This window comes from Eucalyptus grandis, chromosome 3 (assembly GCF_016545825.1).
Source record: "Eucalyptus grandis isolate ANBG69807.140 chromosome 3, ASM1654582v1, whole genome shotgun sequence".
In the NCBI taxonomy this organism is placed as follows: domain Eukaryota; kingdom Viridiplantae; phylum Streptophyta; class Magnoliopsida; order Myrtales; family Myrtaceae; genus Eucalyptus; species Eucalyptus grandis.
This window is the reverse complement of record NC_052614.1, coordinates 20,008,934-20,019,089: the sequence shown is the minus strand read 5'-3', so window position 1 is coordinate 20,019,089 and position 10,156 is coordinate 20,008,934. Positions and strand designations below refer to the sequence as shown.

At 36.8% G+C, this 10,156-nt stretch overlaps 1 pseudogene; it reads left to right on the top strand.

The window, feature by feature from the left end:
• Window positions 1-1,310: 1,310 nt before the first annotated feature.
• LOC104439204 lies at window positions 1,311-9,880 on the top strand (annotated as a pseudogene).
• The last annotated feature ends 276 nt before the right edge of the window (window positions 9,881-10,156 follow it).

Sequence of the window (10,156 nt, the reverse complement as noted above, 5' to 3'; positions counted from 1 at the left end):
CAAGTCACGAGAAAGGGGAAGGAGACGGATTGCAAAAGATAAGTGTTGATTTTTCACTGGTCCAGACACTAGAGTTTCAATGTAAAGCCTACAAAAAAAAAAAACAAAAATAGCAAGATAAGAATCAATTAGCTAATTTTGTTAGTGATGAACCTTTATTAGAGAACTTGTGTTTGTCTGTAGGGTTTAACTTGACAATAGACAAGTGATTTATTGATTCTGGTGCTTTTTTTCATTGCACCTTGCGAAGAGACATATTTGTTGAATATGCTAATGGAGATTTCAAGCAAGTGATTATGGAAAATGGCCACATGTGTCCAATTGTTGAAAAATGAACTGTGAGTGTGAATATCTCAGATGGAGGATATCTAGTTTTGCGTGAAACCACACATATTCCATAATTAAAGAAAAATCTTATCTTAACCAGTAAACTTGATCAAGAATGTTTGGTAACATTCTTTGTATGCAGAGATTGGAAGATAACCTCATAAGGAAAGCATATGGGCACACTTTACCTTCTCCAAGGAGACAACATCAGTGACATGGTTGCAACTATAATGGTTATGGGTAGTTTGTCTACTCATGGCATTATCATTTGTGACATCTTGGTGAAAATGGTGTAAAGCAATTACATTTAAAGAAGCTACTTCTAAGTTTATAGAAAGTTGAGTTGGATTTTTTTGAAAGTTGCATTTATGAAAAATAGAAGACAATCAATTTTTAATTGAACTAGCAACAAAATAAAGGCCAAAAGCTAGAGTTAGTTCATTCTGTTGTGTGCAGACGGGCTTAGGAACTCTCTTATGGTATAAAGAGGACTTTGGTCTATCAGAGAAAAATCAAAAGCATTCGGGATGTTCAAAACGTGGAAGACAATGGTAGAAAAAGAGACAGATTATCATATTAAACCTTTGAAGTCTGACAACAATGATGAATAAACTAATAAGAAATTTGCAGAATACTTGAGCCGGGAAGGCATGTATGGGTTGAAAGTTGTTCTTAGATCTCCTCAAGAAAACAGTGTAGCTATTTATCAATAAGACTATTCTATAACATGCGAGATGTATGAGGCTACACGTCCATCTTTGGCTACAATTATGGGTTATTATAATTGATGCAGCTATTTATCTAATTAGCATGAGTCCATTTAATGTGTTGAATAGAGAAATATTGCAAGAGTGATGGTCATGTAAAAAGGTTAATTATTCATATCCAAAAAAATTTCTTTGTATTGCATATGCTCTGATTGATAGGGATGATAGGAAGAAGCTTAATGATAAGTCCCAAAAGTATGTCTTTATGAAGAAAAGATGTACAAGGATCATCAAATAGAGTATGAGAAGGTAGTAGAACCAAAATATGTTGAGTTGGACATAATGCCAGTGAAGATGATTCTAACAAATCAAGGTGCACTTCAAGGATATGTTCAAGATGAGCCTATTATCATTGAAGAGGCAGTTCAAGAGAAACACAATGATTTGAAGCAGAATAACAACCTTGATATACATGTCTTAAGGAGGTTTACACGTGTGAGAAAGGCAAAGGGAATCTTTGATCCATAAGCAAATATTGTTCTGAGCCACGTCTTATATAATGATTCGGGAGAACTATTACAAGGCAAAGAAAGATACATTTCACATGCAGTGAGAGTGTTATGAAAGACGAGATAGGCTTGTTACTTCAGAATAAAACTTGATAGTTGACCAAGTTGCTCATAAGTAAAAAAGCTTTGTTAAACAAGTGGGAGTACATGATTAAGAACGAAATAGATGGTAGTATCAGATATAAGGTGAGACTTGTGGTTAAGGGCTTTTCTAAAAAAGAATGGATCAACTACTTCGAAATATTTTCACCAATAGTGAAAATAATATCAATCGGAGTTCTATTGAGTATAGTTACAGTGGAGGATCTTCATCTCAAGCAATTAGACGTGAAAATAATGTTTTGTACAATGATATAAATAAAGAATTGTACATGGCGCAAACTAAAAATTTTGAAGTCAAAGATAAAGAGCACATGGTATGTCACTTGAAGAAAAGCTTGTATAGCTCGAAACAAGCTTTGTGACAATGATACTTAAAGTTTGATGGTTTCATGGGAGAAAGCGGATTTGCACATTATAAGGTTGATCATTGTGTTTATTTTCCTAAGTATGATGATAGTAATATTGTGTATCTCTCTTTATATGTAGATGGCATGCTGGTGGCTAGCTCCAATGTGAAGAGAATCGCAGAAGTGAAGGAGATAATAACATCATAGCTTGCTATGAAAGACTTGGGAGAGCCAAAGATATCTTAGGCACGAAAATCATCAAGGATATGAAATATTAAAAATTATGGTTGTCATAGAAGGACTATGTGAACAAGGTTAGATTTAATATGAATGAGGTAAAACTAGTTGCGATTCCTCTAGCAAGTCACTTCAAGCTTTCTAAGGATATGTATCCAAGTACTTAGGCTTTGCAATATGATATGATAGTAGTCCCATGTGCATCAATAGTAAAAAGTTTGATGTATACCATGGTAAGCACGAGACCAAACATTGCATAAGTAATGAGAGTTGTGAGTTGATATTTGCATAATATAAGTAGAGAGAATTGGAATGCAGTGAATTACTCTCTTTGTTATGCCAGTACATCTTTGGAATTACAGGGTTATGTAGATGCATATTACTCGGTGATCGAGATAGTGGTAAGAATATCATTGAATATGTCTTTTCAACTCTAGGTACAACAGTAAGTTGGGTGTCTCAACGATAAAAAAATAATGGTTCTATCGACAACAAAAACAGAGTATATGGCGATGACAAAAGCCTCTAAGGAAATTATGTGATTATAAGATTACATAGAGGAGCTATATTGAAAGCAATCAATCAGTACATTGTGGAGTGATAGTCAAAGCGTAGTACACTTAGCAAAAATTACAACTTTTCACTCAAAAACTAGACATATTAGGGGGCGTTATCATTTCATCACGTCAACATTAAAAGATAATGAATTAAAATTACAAAAGATTGACAGCTCGAAGAATCCGACATGTTTACCAAGCTAGTGGAGAGACAAAGACATTTTCTATATTACTATTATTAGTATTACTCCATGTTAATTGATAAGAAGAATCGTTGAGGCGCACATTTCAATTATTAGTTTTTGAAGTAGATGGATGCAAAGTTGCTTAGTGCATTAGTGCATTAGGTGTATTTGTCTTCAAGTGGGAGATTATTGGCAAATGAAGCCAAATCTTTTTAGGGCCTTCTTTTGTCTTTTCTATGAATTTTGCTTTCAGTTTAAAATCTACACTTAATACTAGCAATGTTAGACGTGAGCCGTCAAGAGGCCAAGATAGAAAATAGAGAGAAGAAAAAATAGTTTTTCTTTATGGTGTTTTTGATCTCTTCATGCTTTGATCTTGAGAGAATATTGTCGTGATATTCCAATTTTCTTCGAAATCTAGTGGATTCGCATAATGCCTTTGTGCGGAGATGTAACTTAGGTTTGGGTGAACTTCGAGAATAAATTTTCTGGTGTATTCTTTCGGTTCTTTTTATTATTATTATATAATGTTTGGGTAAATTATTTGCGAGCATTATTTTTTTGGAATTGACATGCGAATTCCTAACATATGGGGTCCTCTTTTTACGTGGTGTGTGTTTACCATGTTCTTGCAAAGTCATGCATATATTGTATGAACCACTAAAAGATTGCAGCTTGTTTCTTTTCTCCTGGCAGGATTTCAGCAAGGAAGATATGGAGAAATTTAGGCACGGCGGCTAACATTCCAATGGATATATCTCTACTCCCTCAATATCTCATTTGTGCTGAAAATCCAAGTGATTTTGGAATGGTTACATTACTTAGACTTTTTACTTACATATTAGGTTTACATTATTTCCTTCAACTTTCCTCATTCCTCGGAATATGAGGCTACTAGAGATTACAATTTCTCCCAATTCTCGGCACTCATAAGCTGTTGATCATCTGGCGGGAAAAAAAAGAAAAAGAAAAGCCATGAGGTGTTCTATCACCATCTGGCAAAAAAAAAAAAAACTATTTAGGAAGTTCATTTTTTATTATTTAACATAATTTTCTTCTTCCAGTGCTCAAATTAAGAAATTATCGGCCAAGGGGTTCTCCCCAGTTAAATAATTACAGTGATACTTTTTTTCCTTTTTATTTCAGTTTTTATCGAATTCCCTTTTTCATGTTGACATTTTTCTTCTTTTTTTCCTTAGCTTTTTAGTCAAGATTATCACTTATTCCATTGTAGGTTTCTGTCATCAGTTGTTGGATATTATGAACCAACTCTATTACAATATTATGACTTTGACCAATTATATTGTATATAATATTACATCGTAACCAATTGTTTATCTTTGTTTACGTGAGTAGAATCTATTTTGTTAACATGTTTAATGTTCTACCTACCTCAAATTACATATGGGAAAAAAAAAAGGCGTGCTAATATGGTCGACATTGCAGTTCAAGAGGACAACGGATTATTGGCTATGTGTTTCATTGTGGAAGAAATAAACAAGCATATGCACATAGTTAATATTAAATATTCAAGATAAAAATGAAAACAAATTTTTAGGGAAGAATATGAAATGCAATTTTTTCACATAGAAGAGTGATTTTTTTTCCCTAATGGTTCTCTTAATAATTGGTGGACGTTTTTGATGTATAAATCCCTCCCTAAAAAAATTTGTAAGTCCAAGACGTAGGGGACAAGAAAAAACAATGTTAGCCATTTTTTTCTTTGTTAACACCATCATATCTTATATTAGGGAACGCTTGATTTTATATACATTTATTTTGGTATTAAGTGGATAAGTGTAATTGTTTTTCGTTGATAGATTGATTGATTTTTTTAGTTTACTTTATCAATATAGATGAATTTTTCATTTAACTCCTATAAGCTAATTAATTTAAATATTTTTACATGCCTCTATTTTTTATTGGGCTGATAATAAAGCTACATAAACCATTGATAATTTACACACAAAATAAGTTATGTATTTAATTTTTAATGTAATCTTTCAATTAAGTGAATTGATATTTTTAGAGCAATTTTGCCTAATGAAAATAATGTTATACCTAAATGTATATTAATTTTTATTTTGACAATAACATGTAGTATTAGCTATTGATTTTCAAATTCTAGTCTAAGTTGCAATAAAATAAATTTATTTAAACTTAATTTCAATATACATTTATTTTTAGCCATTTGTAAATTTAAAATTGATATAACTCCATTTGCAATAATATTTGAATTCAAACTTGATAACAGATCAAATTTGTGAAGTAAGAAATTAACAACTTGAAACTTGGCTGAATGTGTGCAACTCTTTCTTCGGGTTAATTATTTATGATAGGTTAATAACAAAAAGATATAAGGTTATGCAAAATTTTAATATAAATTTGAAGAGAGATGTAAAAGTGACTTGAAGTCATGATGCCTAGGCAATGTTAAAGTATGCTGTGGAATGGAGAAGTTTAGTCTAAGACACTGTTTTGGGAGAGATGTATTTTGGAATTATTTTTGTAGAGAAATCTATTCAGGGTAAAAAAGATCCCCACAATCTCTTTCATATTATGTCAAATTAGGATATTAAAAAAAAAAACTCTCTTATTTGATATGGTTAATAAATACTCTTCCAGTACTCTAGAAGATTCAATCATGTAAATCTCATAGTTACCTAGCATTATTCAGCAATTGAGATTGAAAGTTTCTCTTTTTTGCCAAAAGATTAACAAGATTTACGTGCACATGCCAAGAAACTCAAAAATAAAGAAAGATCAATTCAAGGGCCTCTGAAAAACATGAGGAACGGGATTGTTTTTTATCTTACACTCTTGTGCATAACAATTTTTTCTTGTCCCTTGTTAGCCATCCGATACAAGTTTTTTGGCAAAAGATCTCTTCAAGTGCCATAACTTATGAAAGTAATATTTAAGTGCCACATTTTAAGAAAAGTTGGACACCTAAGTGTCACCTCCGGCGAAATCGGCCGTAAATCATACATGATGATTAAATATATATTTCTCGCCGAGGTGGCTCGCCGGAGAGCTGACTCGGCTCTAATTCACCAAAAACGACGTTGTTTCTATAGTTGGCCAAAATAGAGCCCTTAAATCGGCCAAAACGACATCATTTTGGCATAATTTGAATTTTAATATAATATAAAATTAATTAAATTAAATTTAAAACAAAATAATAATATAATTTATATTTATTTTTTTTTTTTAAAAAAAGCAGAGGAGAAGGAGGAAGGCGTCGGCGGGCCGAGAGCTAAGCCCTCATTGCTACCGCCTCATTGCCGTCGCCGGAAGGCGGGGGAGGGTCGACGGGGAGCCGTGGGCAAGGGTCGTGGCCCTCACCCATATCCGGCAAGGGTCACTGGCCCTCTCCTAGCCGACCCAAGGGCCGCCGCTTGCTGGGGGGCCACCGCCTGTTGGAGCGTCCCCCAATAGGCGACAACCCTTAGGTCAATCGAGCAAGGGCCGACGACCCTCGGCCGGGGCTCGGCGGCCCCAATCCTCGTCGCCAATTGCCTCCCTCCTCCTTCCCTCTCCCCCACTTTTTTTCCTCCTCCTCCTTCCTCCTCCTTAGTCACCAGCTACCTCCCTTCTCCCCTTCCCCCTCACCGCCGATCGGCTAGGGTTGCCGGCCCCTAACTAGGGTCTGATGACCTTGGTCGACCCTACCCCCTCCATCGCCCCCTTGCCGACGGCGGCTAAGGGCGACCCTCGGTTGCATCCCCTTTTTTTAATTTTTTTAATTTTTTAATATTTGTATTTTTTATAAATGTTTTAAATAAATTTAATTTTAAATCTAGTTTAATTAATTTTTATATTAATTTTTTACCACGTCAACATCAAAACGATGTCGTTTTGCACTTGCTTCGCTGGAAAATTAACACGTCGACGTTTTGGTGATTTTGGCCAGATTGGCACTCAAGTGATCCATTTTGCTCCAATTTTGGCATATAACTGTCACTTTCGTAACTTATAGCACTTAAGTGTCCCTTTGTATCAAGTTATGACACTCCAGGGATCCGCGCGTCATTTTTATTGGATACTGAAGTTTGGTAGGAGTGTATGATTTTGGGATGTAATTATCCCTTACAAAGATCAATTCTACATATTAAATTGAATCTGAGCCATTTGTATGGTATTGGCTGAAGCCACTCTTGAATTTTTGCTTAAATTATGTTTTTCCCCGGTTGCTGATTATTTTATTTTCATCTAGCAGACTGTCTCTGATTATCTGCATAACTCAAGGTTTTGCATCAGGAAAGTAGTCATACAGGGTTCAAGTCAAACTTGGAAATTGAATTCGATGCCCTAAAGCCTAGTATTTTTAGCCTGGCATTTGAAATCTGACTTCCATTGCACTTGACTGAGCTTGGACTATATATTTTAATGAGCATCTACCAGACAGCTAGTCCGAGTCAAGTTCAAGCTCCAAAGTTCATTTGATTTCCCAGCTGATCTTGCACAAATTTCAACTTTTATGTTTGGCAAAAATGGACATTGCAAATTGACGGGAGGCAATTTTTTTATTCTAGTGCAGCAGCCGAGGCACAACCCTTGAATGTGAGCAACCGCGAGATGCATCCTCCAAACGAAGTTCGCTTATCCTCTGATATGCCTGAGCCACCATCGACGGATAATAAACCCAAGCACCAGCTTCTCCAGTTCACTTTTCAGGAGCTAAAATCTGTGACTGGGAACTTCAGCCCAGATAGTATATCGGGGAGGGAGGATTTGGTGATGTCTTCAAAGGTTGGGTTGAGGAGAACGGTACAGCGCCTGCCAAACCTGGTTTGGGAATCACAGTTGTAGTCAAACGCTTGAAGCCAGATGGTCTCCAGGGCCACAGAGAATGGATGGTGAGCGCATTCTAGAACTCTGGCTACCAAAATTGATGTCTCAAGTGTGCTTCTCGCCAGAATGCTGAGAATAGAGTCATAATCGACAGATTTGTAATGTAGGCTGAAGTCGAATTTTTGGGACAGCTTGGCCATCCCAATCTTGTTAAGCTCATTGGTTGCTGCATCGAAGATGATCAGAGGTTGCTTGTCTATGAGTTTATGCCCGGGGGAAGCCTTGAAAATCATCTCTTCAGAAGTAAGTGTTGATTTCTGTCTTTTTCAACAGTTCAATGTAGTGGTCCCATCAGAATGGGCAATCAAATTGCAATCTTGATTCAGAATGCTTCTGACAGATGAAAAGTTTGCCTACTCTTGAGAAACCCGACATTAATTTGCCACATTGGGTTTTCCTATGCACCCGTTTAGGTTGCATGCCTAGTGTATGCAAGATTTTCCTACTCAATATAATGTTTCTGATCAGCTCACTACCTCCTTTGCATGGCTGTGGCATCATATCGTAATCCTATTATGTTCTGAGCAGTTGCAATGCTAGGTTATGCATTGTATGCCAAAATGGTATAAAGCATTGTTGTGAGCCAAGTTGCGGTTCTTCCAATTGATTGCGAAATCGTTTGTTTTTTTGTCATAGTGGCTCCATGTCTGTCACTGTCACTAATATATACTGGTTATGTCGTAGTTCTTGAAGGAGTTGTGCCACTTTCATGGTCCAACAGGATAAAGATTGCCCTCAGCGTGGCAAAAGGATTGACCTTCCTGCATGGGAACCAGAAACTGGTCATCTATGGAGATTTTAAGACTTCAAATATTTTGCTTGACTCGGTACATACTCCAGCGCTATACTGGATTGCCAATATCTATTCCCTCTAATAACTATAGCAAACTTCGCTCTGCAGGAGTACAATGCAAAGCTTTCGGATTTCAGTTTGGCAAAAGCCGGGCCACAGGGAGATAAAACTCTGTTTCTACTGGAGGTTTGGGGACATATGGCTATGCTGCTCCAGAATCTGTAATGACAGGTACTCCTGTGATATCTTGCTTGTTAAATTGGTTCTAAAAGCTTCATTTATGATCATTTTCAAGAGATATACAACTCATTTAGTGTCTTGACTAAAATAGTATTTAACTGTCGTTGCTTGTAGCTCAAAAAAGAACAAGAACTGTCTTTGCTAGTGTCAGATGGCATTCTGATTCACCAGAAAAAGGGAGTTCCATTTTAGATATCAGTCTATTCAACAGTTGAATTACCGAGTTTTTGTCATGAGCCAATTCACCAAAGTTGCACAAGAGAAATTATCTTTTGTCTGAACTAAGTTGTCACACTGATTTTCTCATGAGACAAACATTGGTGGCAATGGAAAGATTCGGAGTTTTCCTGCACTATCAGAGTTGCACAAGAGAAATTATCTTTTGTTTGAACTAAGCTGTCACACTGACTTTCTCATGAGAAAAACATTGGCGGCAATGAGAAGATTCGGAGTTTTCCTGCATTATCAAAGCCCTAAGCTGATCCTTGTCCTGTTCTCATTCCCACAGGTCATTTGACGTAGAAAAAAGTAACGTCTATAGCTTTGGCATTGTGCTTCTCGAGATCCTAAAAGGTAGAAGATCAATGGACAAGAAACGTCCCAGCGTAGAACAGAACCTCGCTGCGTGGGCCCGATCCCATTTGGCAGACGAGAGGAAGCTTTACCAGCTGGTTGATCCGCACCTCGAACTGAACTACTCAATCAGAGTCCAGGAGTTGTCTCAATTAGCCTTCCACTGCCTCAGCAGGGATCCCAAGTCCCGCCCCACGATGGATGAAGTCGTCGAGGTGCTCGCTCCATTGCAAGACCTGAACGACCTTGCAATCTTGTCTTGCCACCGGCAGTCGTATCTAGAAGGAAGGCTTAAAAAATAGCCGGACCCAATTCAGCAGCAGAGTTATGTCCAGACCAAACACATTAGAGATTCCCCCCTGAACACCGGCAAGCAGAACTCAAAGTGACGAGTCAGCTGTTGCCTCTCTTCTGATTGATTTAAGTACTATTGTAAGTTTGGTTCTTGTACTAGAATGTTTGGTTCTAATCAGTGCTGGATTGAGAAAGAACAAGGAAGACGGAAAAGTGCTTTTGAGTCGTCTTCCACGATCTCTCATGCTAGAGAGACTAACCTTCGAATTTCCCCTGGAGTTGTCTGTATTGTAGCTGAGTTTACATCTATAATTAGATGAACGAACCCCTGTTGTTCTCCCCGATTGTTTATGTGCATCTAGCAACGTGAT